Raw genomic sequence first — 9,710 nt, forward strand, 5'->3', positions numbered from 1 at the left:
GTTTAAGCATTTATTATATCTCTAGTCTCTTAGCATTCTGGAAAATGAAGCCAAGTGTGGTGGCACAAGCCTTTTAATCCTAGTGCTCTGCAAGGTGGGGGCAGGAGGACTGTGAGTTCAAGTCAAGTCTGGGCAATTTAGCGACTTAGCAAGACCTGTTTCAAAACAAAAAATCAAAAAAGGGCCGGGGATGTAGCTCAGTGCAAAGGCCCTGGGTTCAATTCCCAGTACTAAAAAAAAAAAATCTAGAAAATGAATTTTTCTTTTTCTTATGAATTTGACTTGAAGTTAGATAACCAGATGAACTTCCAACTAAATAAAGGAAGCCAGGCGAATAGGAAAATGTGACTACAGAGGCACCAGATAGCTTGCTAAGGAAAAAGATAAGGGATGGGATTCTTTTTTTTTTTTTGTGGGTACCGGGAATCAAACTCAGGACCTTGCACTTGGCAGGTGCTTATGCTGCTGAGCTATATCCCTGGCCCAAGGGATGGGATTCTAGGGCAGACCCTGGAGTACAGTGGATGCCAGAAACAGACCCTCTGTGTTAAGTCCTGGGGACCAAGCTGCCTGGAAAGCTGTCAGGCATGTGTCCAATCTCCCAACCACAGCAGGGACGAGAAGATTGATGGATGTCATTCGGGGGATCAATATGATTTTCTTTTTCCCCCCGACTCTGAGAAGCCAAGTTTCCTGCTACCTCCACTCCCCTCTCATTACACAGCCCCTCCTGACCCTGAGCTGATCGAGATGGGAATGGAGGACCACGGAATTAAATTCTGGGGGTTGTTTTCTGGTTAAATCAACCGGAGCTAACACGATGGAAAAGTGAGAGAGAGAGAGAGAGAGAGAGAGAGACTGATGGAGGAGACAGGAGCTGGTCCTCGTGGGGCATGCAGGGAGGCCAGGGTTCTATGGGCCCACAGAAGGCCAAGAGGAAAGGGCTGCTGAGAGAGGGCTGGTAGGCAGTACTGTGTCAGGGGCTGAGGCACAGGGTAGGGGACACAACAAGGACTGAGCAGATGACACAGCATGTTAGGTGCTGCTCCTGGAGTCCCTGGCTTTTCTCCTCTGCAGAGCTTGTTCTACCTGTGGCTCACCTTCACCACATCTGGAATTCCAGAACCATCCGAGTGAGCAGCTGGAGATGCCAAGGCCCAGGAGGACCCCTTAGGAGGAGCTGCTCCTCTCTCCTCTTCATGCAGGGCCTGTCCATTGAGGATCAGGCAGAATCTGCAGAGGGAAGAGCTGGGCCAAGACGTGGCCTGGATGCCTCCTGTGTGCTGGAGAGCCACACTGGAAAGGTTTCCCAGCCAGGAGCCCAGGCTGTCCTGCTGTCCCTCTTCTTCCATCCTCCAGGCTCTGGCAGGGCCCTTCATGTCCCTACAGCAGGCCCTCTGCTCCCACTTTTGGTCCAGTTTGCTCTTCAGTGTCTGGTCCTTGCAGAAGAGGCTGGACCTGGATTAGGAGGCCAGGTCCCTGACTTAGACCTGGCCCATGGGATAGCCGAGAGCCTCTTCTGTTTCTTGCATAAGACATAAACAATGGGCTAGCGCCTTTGGGGTGGTAGGGGTGTGGGACAGGGTCTCAGGACTGAACTTGGCCCTTGTAGCTGATGTGCAGCTGTGAGCACCCCAGTACCTGCACCGGCCTGTGTGGAGACCCCACCAGCAATCACTAAGTGAGGACACAAATGGCACCTCTACCCCAGGCAGCTCCCTGTTCCAGACAACCCAGCTCCCCTAAATCCACAGGCAGCTCCACTAGCATCTCCACTCATGGGGTCTGGCCCTGTCCATCCCCGTCAGCTCTCCTAACAGCGAGGCAATCATGGGCTCTGGGCCAAGGCTGGGCAGGGTGCAGACTCCATCCATTAATGTCTGGGGCAGGAATCAGCCTTTCCACTTGGGGCGGCCTCCTGGCACCTTCCCCTCAGCTCCACCTGGGTCCTCAGGGCTGTGGGCACAGGCTCAGGTGGGGGGATTCTCTGGGGAGAAACCAAAGGGTGTTCTATTTTGAGCCCCATGTAGAACTTTCTTGTATTAGTGAGTAAAGAGCACAGAGGCTAAGTCACAAATTATTATCTGGAGACTTCACAACCTGAAGGGGTCCTCTTGGGCTTCGCTTGTGTCTTGCTGACATTAAAATGGGCAGGAACTGCTGGGTATGGTACTGCATACCTGTAATTCCAGTACTCTGAGAGGACTGCAAATGGAGCCCAGCCTGGGCAATTTAGCAAGACTCTGTCTCGAAATAAAAAATAAGAAGGGTTGGGGATGAAGCTTAGTGAAGAAAAAATTTTAAAAAAATGTAAAAGGCAGGTCCTGGAGAGACTCCAGGTGTGCTCAGACCTTGGGGAGGGCTCCCCAAGGGGCTCACAGGTCAAAGGGGCTACCAGGTCGGTGGAAACGAGGGATGGCGCCATCTTCTTCCCTGAGGAACAGGAAGGAGACACAAAAATAAGGCTCACATTTCCTCCTCCACCTTGCTCTTCTGTCAGGGTCTGGCCGGGGGTCACAGCAGCCAGTGCAGTGAAGTTTCGGGGACCTGGCTGGTTCCAGCAGAGCCTGTCTGGCCAGTCCATTGTGACAGAGACCCATTTATAAGCGCTCCTTGGAGGCAGCTGGAGAAGGAGGGGTCTGTTCCCAATGGCTCCTGCCCTCATCCAACACAGCATGGGGCGCAATGCTCCCCATCATGGGACAGGGTCCAGGCAGCAGTAGAGGCCCCTCTGGATTGGGGGGCAGGAAAGGGCGAAAGGGCCAAAAAGGGTATGAGTTCTCAGGTGGCAGAGGGGGAAAGGGAAGCAGGCACCTGGTGAACACCGGAAGGAGGAAAAAAAAATCTTACCTAAGGAGATGAAGAAGGAGGGGTGGATGGTGTGCAGCCCTGGAGCCCTGCATCCAGAAGCTGAAGGAGGGGGAGGGTGGCTGTGTGTGAGTGAGTGTGTGTGTGTGTCGCAGGTGGCTGTGGTGTCCGTGCAGACTCTTCATGTTCCATTAGTAGCAATGGAAGGTGACATGTGGGGATCGATACCAATCGAGGCAACAGACTCCCAGTAATAAACCCATTTCACTCACATTTCTCCACCCCCGCACCTGACCTGAGATAGGGAGAGGGCTTCCCACCCTGACCACCGGCCACCGTACAGGGAGGTGGCTCTCAGGATTGTCCTTGTGCTGGGACGGGGCCGTGGCAGTTGCCTGTGTCTGGGACCCTCAGCCCTTACCCTTCTCTCCATATCCCGTGGTGTTCACAGTCAGAGCAGGGAGAGGCCTGGTGTTTGTTCACTGGCTGCCCCAGCACAAGGGACTTGATATTGTTTGTACTCCCGGGTCTCTGGGAAGACAGCTCTGTGTTGGTGTCTGGGCGTGGGTGTCTATCTGTCAGGGGTTGCATGTCTGTGACTCTGAGAGCTTGTGGAATGAGTGTGCACCTCTGTTGCTGTCTTGGCAGCTGTAGGTGTCCGGGTCAGTTTCTTTTTTTGCAGGGTGCGTTGTTGCTGTGTTGTGTGTGCCGTCTGTCCACACAGACCTGTCTCTGGGCCTGTGGGCATGTGAGCCCGGCAGGGCCTGTCTGTGTGTGTATGTGTGAATCTATGCTTCTTCGGGAGTCGGTTCTGGGGGGTGTGGCTGTGCTTTGCTTTGGAGACATGAGTGGGTGTCTCTGGGTCTCTGTGTGTATGTGTGGCAGTGCTGCCTTTGTTGCCCTGTATGTGTGGGAAAATGCTGCCAGCGTCTCAGTGCTTGCACCCAAATCCTGCCCCAGCCTGGCCCCTTGAGCTGGATTGCAGGCTGTGTCCCACCTTCCTGCTAGGGTGCTCAGTTGTCCTCCTTTGCCTGACATAGAGCTTCCCCAGACTCACAGCTTTCAGCACTAAAGCAGGATGTCTCAGAAGAATAGGACAGTCGGTCATGCTATGCCAGCAAGCCAGAGTGAAGGGCAGCACAGCAGCCAGGGAGGGAGAGACAAGGGAGGTGAGCGGCAGAGGGTTGAAGGAGAAGGTGAAGTAAAGGTGTTTGAGAGGAAGAGAAGCCTGGGGGAGACTCTCGCCCAAACAAAAGGCTGTGGGGGCCATGGAGGAATGTTACTTAGGCTAAAGGAGGGACTTCCCGGGGCCCAGAGGGCAGGCTGTGGAAGCTCAGGCGTGAGGAACAAGGGACAAATTGTCCCTTGTGCTGGGCCCCATGAGGAACAATGACAGAGAGCACGATGGTGCTGGATAGTGGGCTATTTTGAGCCCCATGTAGAACTTTCTTGTATTAGTGAGTAAAGAGCACAGAGGCTAAGTCAGTGGGCTCCCGGCTAGTGGGCTGCACAGAGTGGACCCTGAGTGGCTCCCACATCCTGCACACCCGCGCTGTGTTTGCCTTCTGTCCCCACTCTGGGTGAGGACTCCTTACTGTGGGCAGTGTGGTGCTGTGACACTGGCCTGGAGTCCTTCCCTTCTCTGCTTGGTGGGCTCCCTTTCTCAAAGGGGACAGAGCGGAGCCGGAGGGCCCTGGTGAGGAGAGGGAGTGGGGGGTGGGAGGTCAGGCAGCTCGGGGGAGGGAGAGATGGATTATGATCTCCCAGTCTCCACACTCCAGGAAGAGGGACAGTGGATGCCCAGACCTACCCCCAGGACACTTCACTGGTCTCCTCTGGGGGACGTGGGGGAGAAAGGGGGCCCTTCGGCTTTCTGGCAGCTGCTTCTCTCAGCCCCATTCCTCTGCTCCTTCCCACTCCTGTCTCCTACACTGGGCCTCACAGGTGAGACTGCAGAAGTTTCTGGAAGGTCAGACAAGACATGTTTGCAGCCTAGGACCATCTCTGGTGTCTCCTACTGTTTTGTCTCAAGGCAATGTTTTTTGAATTGTTTGAACACTGACCCTCTAGAGTACTCCAGAAGTCTGAGGGAACTCTCAGGAGACATTCTGAAAACAGAACATTCTGCTAACACTTTGTGCCCTGGCCCGTTCCTGACCTTCACAGACGCCATGTGAGAGTACAGGTGGATCACAGCTTGGCGGCATGTGCATATCAGGCAAAGGCCCGTGTCTTCCTGGATGTGGTCCCCTTCAGGCAGGGAAGGCCAGAGGGCCAGAGACTCAGTGTGGCCCAGAAGGAGGATTGGCTCCTGGTCGGAACATCCCCCTGGCCCACAGAGCCCTCACTGAGGCTGAGTCCATTCTCCTGGAGTCAGGGTAGCTCTCTGAGTAGTACCATCCAAATCTGTTTTTTGGCCCTCTGAGCTGCGGACCTTCAAACTGTCTGGGGCCAAGCTCTGGGAGATGTTGAGGGATCTAACACCACTCCCTCTCCCTCTCTGCCTTGTCTTTGTGTCTTTTGTGCGGTGTTCTTATCTGGTCCTCAGATGGGTCTTGTCTCTTCCCTCAGACAGGAGGCTTTCAAGAGCCAAGGTCTGTTGCTTCTCAGATTAGGGGCTCCCTGAGGAACAGCATGTGCTCCCTCAGTTGGAGTCCTGGGGGAAGGGCTGAGGCCCCTCCCCGGGTTTCTCTCCTCTGCTGGTTGGTGTTGGGCCCAGGTGAGGTTCCCAGATGGTGCAAGGATGAGGAGTGTAAGGAATGTGGGCAGGAAGGACTCACATGGCTGCCAGGGGGCCCTGGCATCACACAGGTTTAAGGGGGCCCAAACGAGCAGGACTCTGAGAGGTCCTAGTAGGAGCTGGAGAGACATGAGGGCTCAGTTTGGGGACAGGATGGGTGGGATGAGAAGAGGCAGACTGAGGCTGGGGCTGTAGGCCTCTGGAGTTTGGGGTCCCCCAGTGGTTCTATCCCCCTTGCTCTCTTCTGGACCTCTGAGGACCTGGGATACACAGGCATTTCTACCATGTGGAGTCTGGGGGATTTCTTGGAAGAGGAAAATTTGGGACTGGAAGGAGAGGCCGGTCTCCTCCTCCCTCCACCCTATCCCCTTCCTCCTCTGCCCACACCACCAGCTCAGGGCAGCCTAACCAAATATATATATATATATATATATATATATATATATATATATATATATATATATATATATATATATATATATGTGGTGTGAAGGAGCCCTGTGGCAGGTTGATAGGAAAAAACAAGAGGGAGAGAGAAGGGGAAGCCAGGAGAATGCAGAGCTCAAATGAGAACCGAGATAAAGCAATTACCTGATCAATACGGGTGAAATTGAGTAATCTAGCAGATCAATAGCAGCAGCAGGAGGCTGGGGTGCTCCCTGCTCTCGCCCGCTCCCCTACCCACCCCTTTCTCCCTCCATCTGCTGCCCCACTCTTCTTTCTCTCGCACCTCAGCCCCCACCTGTGCTTGGGGCGCTCCACCCGGACTTCCTCTCCACACAGCTACCCTGTGCTCCTCTCTCCCCTCCCTCTCCCTCATGGATGGTCCTCCACCCGGGTGGGTGCCTGGGGTTACAGCACCAGCTCTGAGGGACAGAAGGTTACAGGGCCTGCTGGAAGGGGAGCTGCCTCTCCCGCTTTTCTCCATACTCAGTGTTGCAGCCCTCACTCTGACATGGACACAGACCCATGCTAGCCCTGGCTGAGCTGCCTGGGAGGACAGGGGGCTGGGAGGAGGCCCCTGGTTCCTGCTGATGCACAGATGGCTGTATGGTGCCACCAGGGTTGGGTGCCGGTGAAGGGCACTTGTCAGCCTGGGGGCAGCCTATATGTAGTGGGGGGGGTGATGCTTGGAATTTTCCAGAAGAGGAGAAGGGGAAGGAGAATATCCCCAGGAATCTGGGAACATCTGAGCTCTTTTTTTTTTTTTTTGGTACCGGGAATCGAACTCATGACCTCATGTTTGCCAGGCAGGCACTGTGCTGCTGAGCTATATTCCCAGCCCCTACCTGAGCTCTTATAGGTCTAAGTTAGCACTGGAAGTTCGAAGGCAAGCAGAAAAGCCACAGCTTTCTGAGGGTCAGAAGACAGGTTGCAGAGCTGTGCTGTGGGAAGAGCACTGGGGGAGGAGTCAGGGCCTCCTGATCGGCCCATCTTCGTCACTGCTAGACTGGCAGTGTCTGGCGGGTAGGGCTGTGCTTAGTTACCTTTGTATTACAGGGCTGCACCTGGTTGAATAAATGAATGACTACTGTCGCATGGATTTCAGTTCATTTGTTGATTTGTTCCCTCACCAAACTGAAGAGCAAGGGACTCCTACCTCATTCAACACGGGCCAACATCCAGGGGGCATCTGCCTGCCTCTGCCTCACTGCTGACTGAAAGTGTGACTCTCCCTCCCTGGCCCAGAGGTCCTCCAAGGAGGGGCTCAGACCCGACTGCTCTTGTGAGCTTTCTCTGTCAAATTTGGGACCTCTTTAAAGCAGCTCTGCCGCCCATCTTTTCTGCCTTTTCCAGGCACATGTATCCCCTCTGAGAGGCAGGGGCATTTTGAGGAACAACACTGAGTCCTGGTTAGGCTGCTGAAGGTGTCAGCCTTGGGCAATTTGCTTCACTCCGTGGAACTTCATCTGCAAAATGAGGACAATAGTAGCACCCTCTGCAGAAGACAACTTTGTGGATCAAGGAAACCAATGACAGTTATGTGAAAAGAACACCGAAATGTTCCTCCTCATTTCTGACACGGGAGTAGAAGGGCTGGGTCAGCAGAGAAGCAGAACAAGATTTCTTTCAGCTGGGCCATGAGTGGGGCGATGAAAACAAACCTAGATGTACCCTGTTCTGAAGGCAGACCTATACCTGTGTACCTCAGTTTCCCCTTCCCTTTCTCACTGAATTGGTTACTGAGGAGACAGAAGTGATACAAAGAGACATTCCAGTCTCAAGCACTCACCAGATTATGACCCGCCCATCCCTACACCTGTTTATGTGTCTCTCGGATGAATCCTGGGAATAAAGCAGAAGACTGTCTTAATGACACACTGGAACAAAGGGTCCCGCCCCTGCAGGCAAATCTGTTCGAGGCTGACCTCTGTCCCTGCAGACAGGAGTCTTCCCATCCTCCCCACTCTCCTGAGGCCTGGCAGGACTCCAGGTCAGAGGCCGCTGGTTTCCAGCTTCACTGCCCTTTCTCTCTGGGGCCCAGGCTTTAAGGCTTGGGCCTGAAGCCACCTGACAGGACTGAGACAAGGGACAGAGGCCTTCTGCTGTGGCTCAGCCCCAAACCTTCACTTCCCAAGGTCTGGGTTCCCTCCCCATTGTCTGCTTAATCTGGTCCCCAGATCCTAGAGTTGCTGGAGCCAGCAGGGGTGGGGTTTCCCTCCCCGTTCTGCCTGCACCCTCGTCAGTCTGGGCCCGTGGCGGCTGCCTGAGGGAGGCTCATCTGCTTTCTGGGAATGCTTTGATCTTTGCTCTTTCTTCTGGTAGGCCCAGCCTCTACAGCCTGTCGGACCACCCCGCTTCCTGGCTCTTGTCAAAGTCTCAAAGCTTAAGACTGAGGGCTGGCCTCCCCCGGCTCCCATTCTGCACACCTCACTCTTGGGTGAATGGCTGGGATAAATTCAGACCTACCATGGGCTTCTCTTTCCTTCACAATATGTACCTCCCCTGAGCCAGAGGGAAGAAGTGGATGGGAAGACACAAAGCCTCCAAGGGCAGCAGTGGTGACAGGGTACAAATTCACAAGGGCGTCTGAGTCAGTAGGAGTGACTGTGACCACTAAATGCTTTGTGCGCATCGCTGAATCCTTGCAGCCGTGTACACTGGGAACTGAAGCACAGAGGTTCTGTAAGCTGCCCATTGTTTCACAGCCGGCAAAGTGGCAGGGCTGGGACTGTGACAAGAGCCCCATCCAGTGTGTCTCCCTCTCTTCCTCAGGGAGTTGTTCCAGCTCTCAAGGGGGCTAGGACTGGGGTTCCTATTGGGTTCTTGCTCCTTTATTTTTTGCAGGTCAAGAAGCACGAATGAGTTTGAATCCTAGAAAGAATACAAGGAGAGGACAGCCCGGATAGGATTCCAGGCCTCATGAAAAGTGGGAGGCAGAAACACCCTCAGGGGTAGGTTCTCTATGGCTTCAGTTCCTCTTTTTCTTGCCCACAACACATTTGAGTAAATGGAAACTGTGAATGTGTCCTGAGGTCCCGAGGGAAGGGAGCTTTGGAGGAGGGGGAGTACAGTTGCAGACTGGGTAAGGAGAGGGCTAAAGAGAAGACAGAAGTGACTGCAGGATGGGCCAGAGTGTGGGAGAAGGATGCGCTGCAGCAGGGACAGAGAGGTTCAGCTCCTCTGCCAGGGACCCTTCCCTGGGGCAGGGAAACTGGACCCCAGACAGTGCACACTGCAGGCCACTCTCTCATGTTCCAAACCTGCATCTTTTCATTTCAGGGTCCAAATGGCTGTCATGTTTCCTGTTATGTATTCAACAAACACTTTTGTAGGCCCTGGTCAACATCCTAGGCATTGGAATAAAGGGAGGTGAGGTGAACTCCACACTGGCCCTTGGCTTCTTGACTGTCCTCTGAGAAGCCAGACTAGGGAGCAGTGGCAGCGCCATGTAGATAAGGCTGTGAGAGGCAAACGGGGCTGCAACAGGACACAGAGGAGTGGCCTGTGCTGCCGGGAAAGGGTTTTGGAGCCAGTGACATCTAGGTTGAACTCTGAAGAAGTTATTGTTGGCCAAGGGAAGCAGAGGGAAGAAGGGTGTTTAGCCAGAGGACAGAAAGGACCAGGGTTCCACAAGGCAGAGTGGCCTGGGAGCAGAATGCTGGGCTTTACCCTGGTCATGTCAGTTAATTTCTGTGAGACTCAGTGGACCGCTCAGCAG

Source organism: Chinchilla lanigera, unplaced genomic scaffold, assembly GCF_000276665.1.
Source record: "Chinchilla lanigera isolate Chin_1 unplaced genomic scaffold, ChiLan1.0 scaffold00144, whole genome shotgun sequence".
In the NCBI taxonomy this organism is placed as follows: domain Eukaryota; kingdom Metazoa; phylum Chordata; class Mammalia; order Rodentia; family Chinchillidae; genus Chinchilla; species Chinchilla lanigera.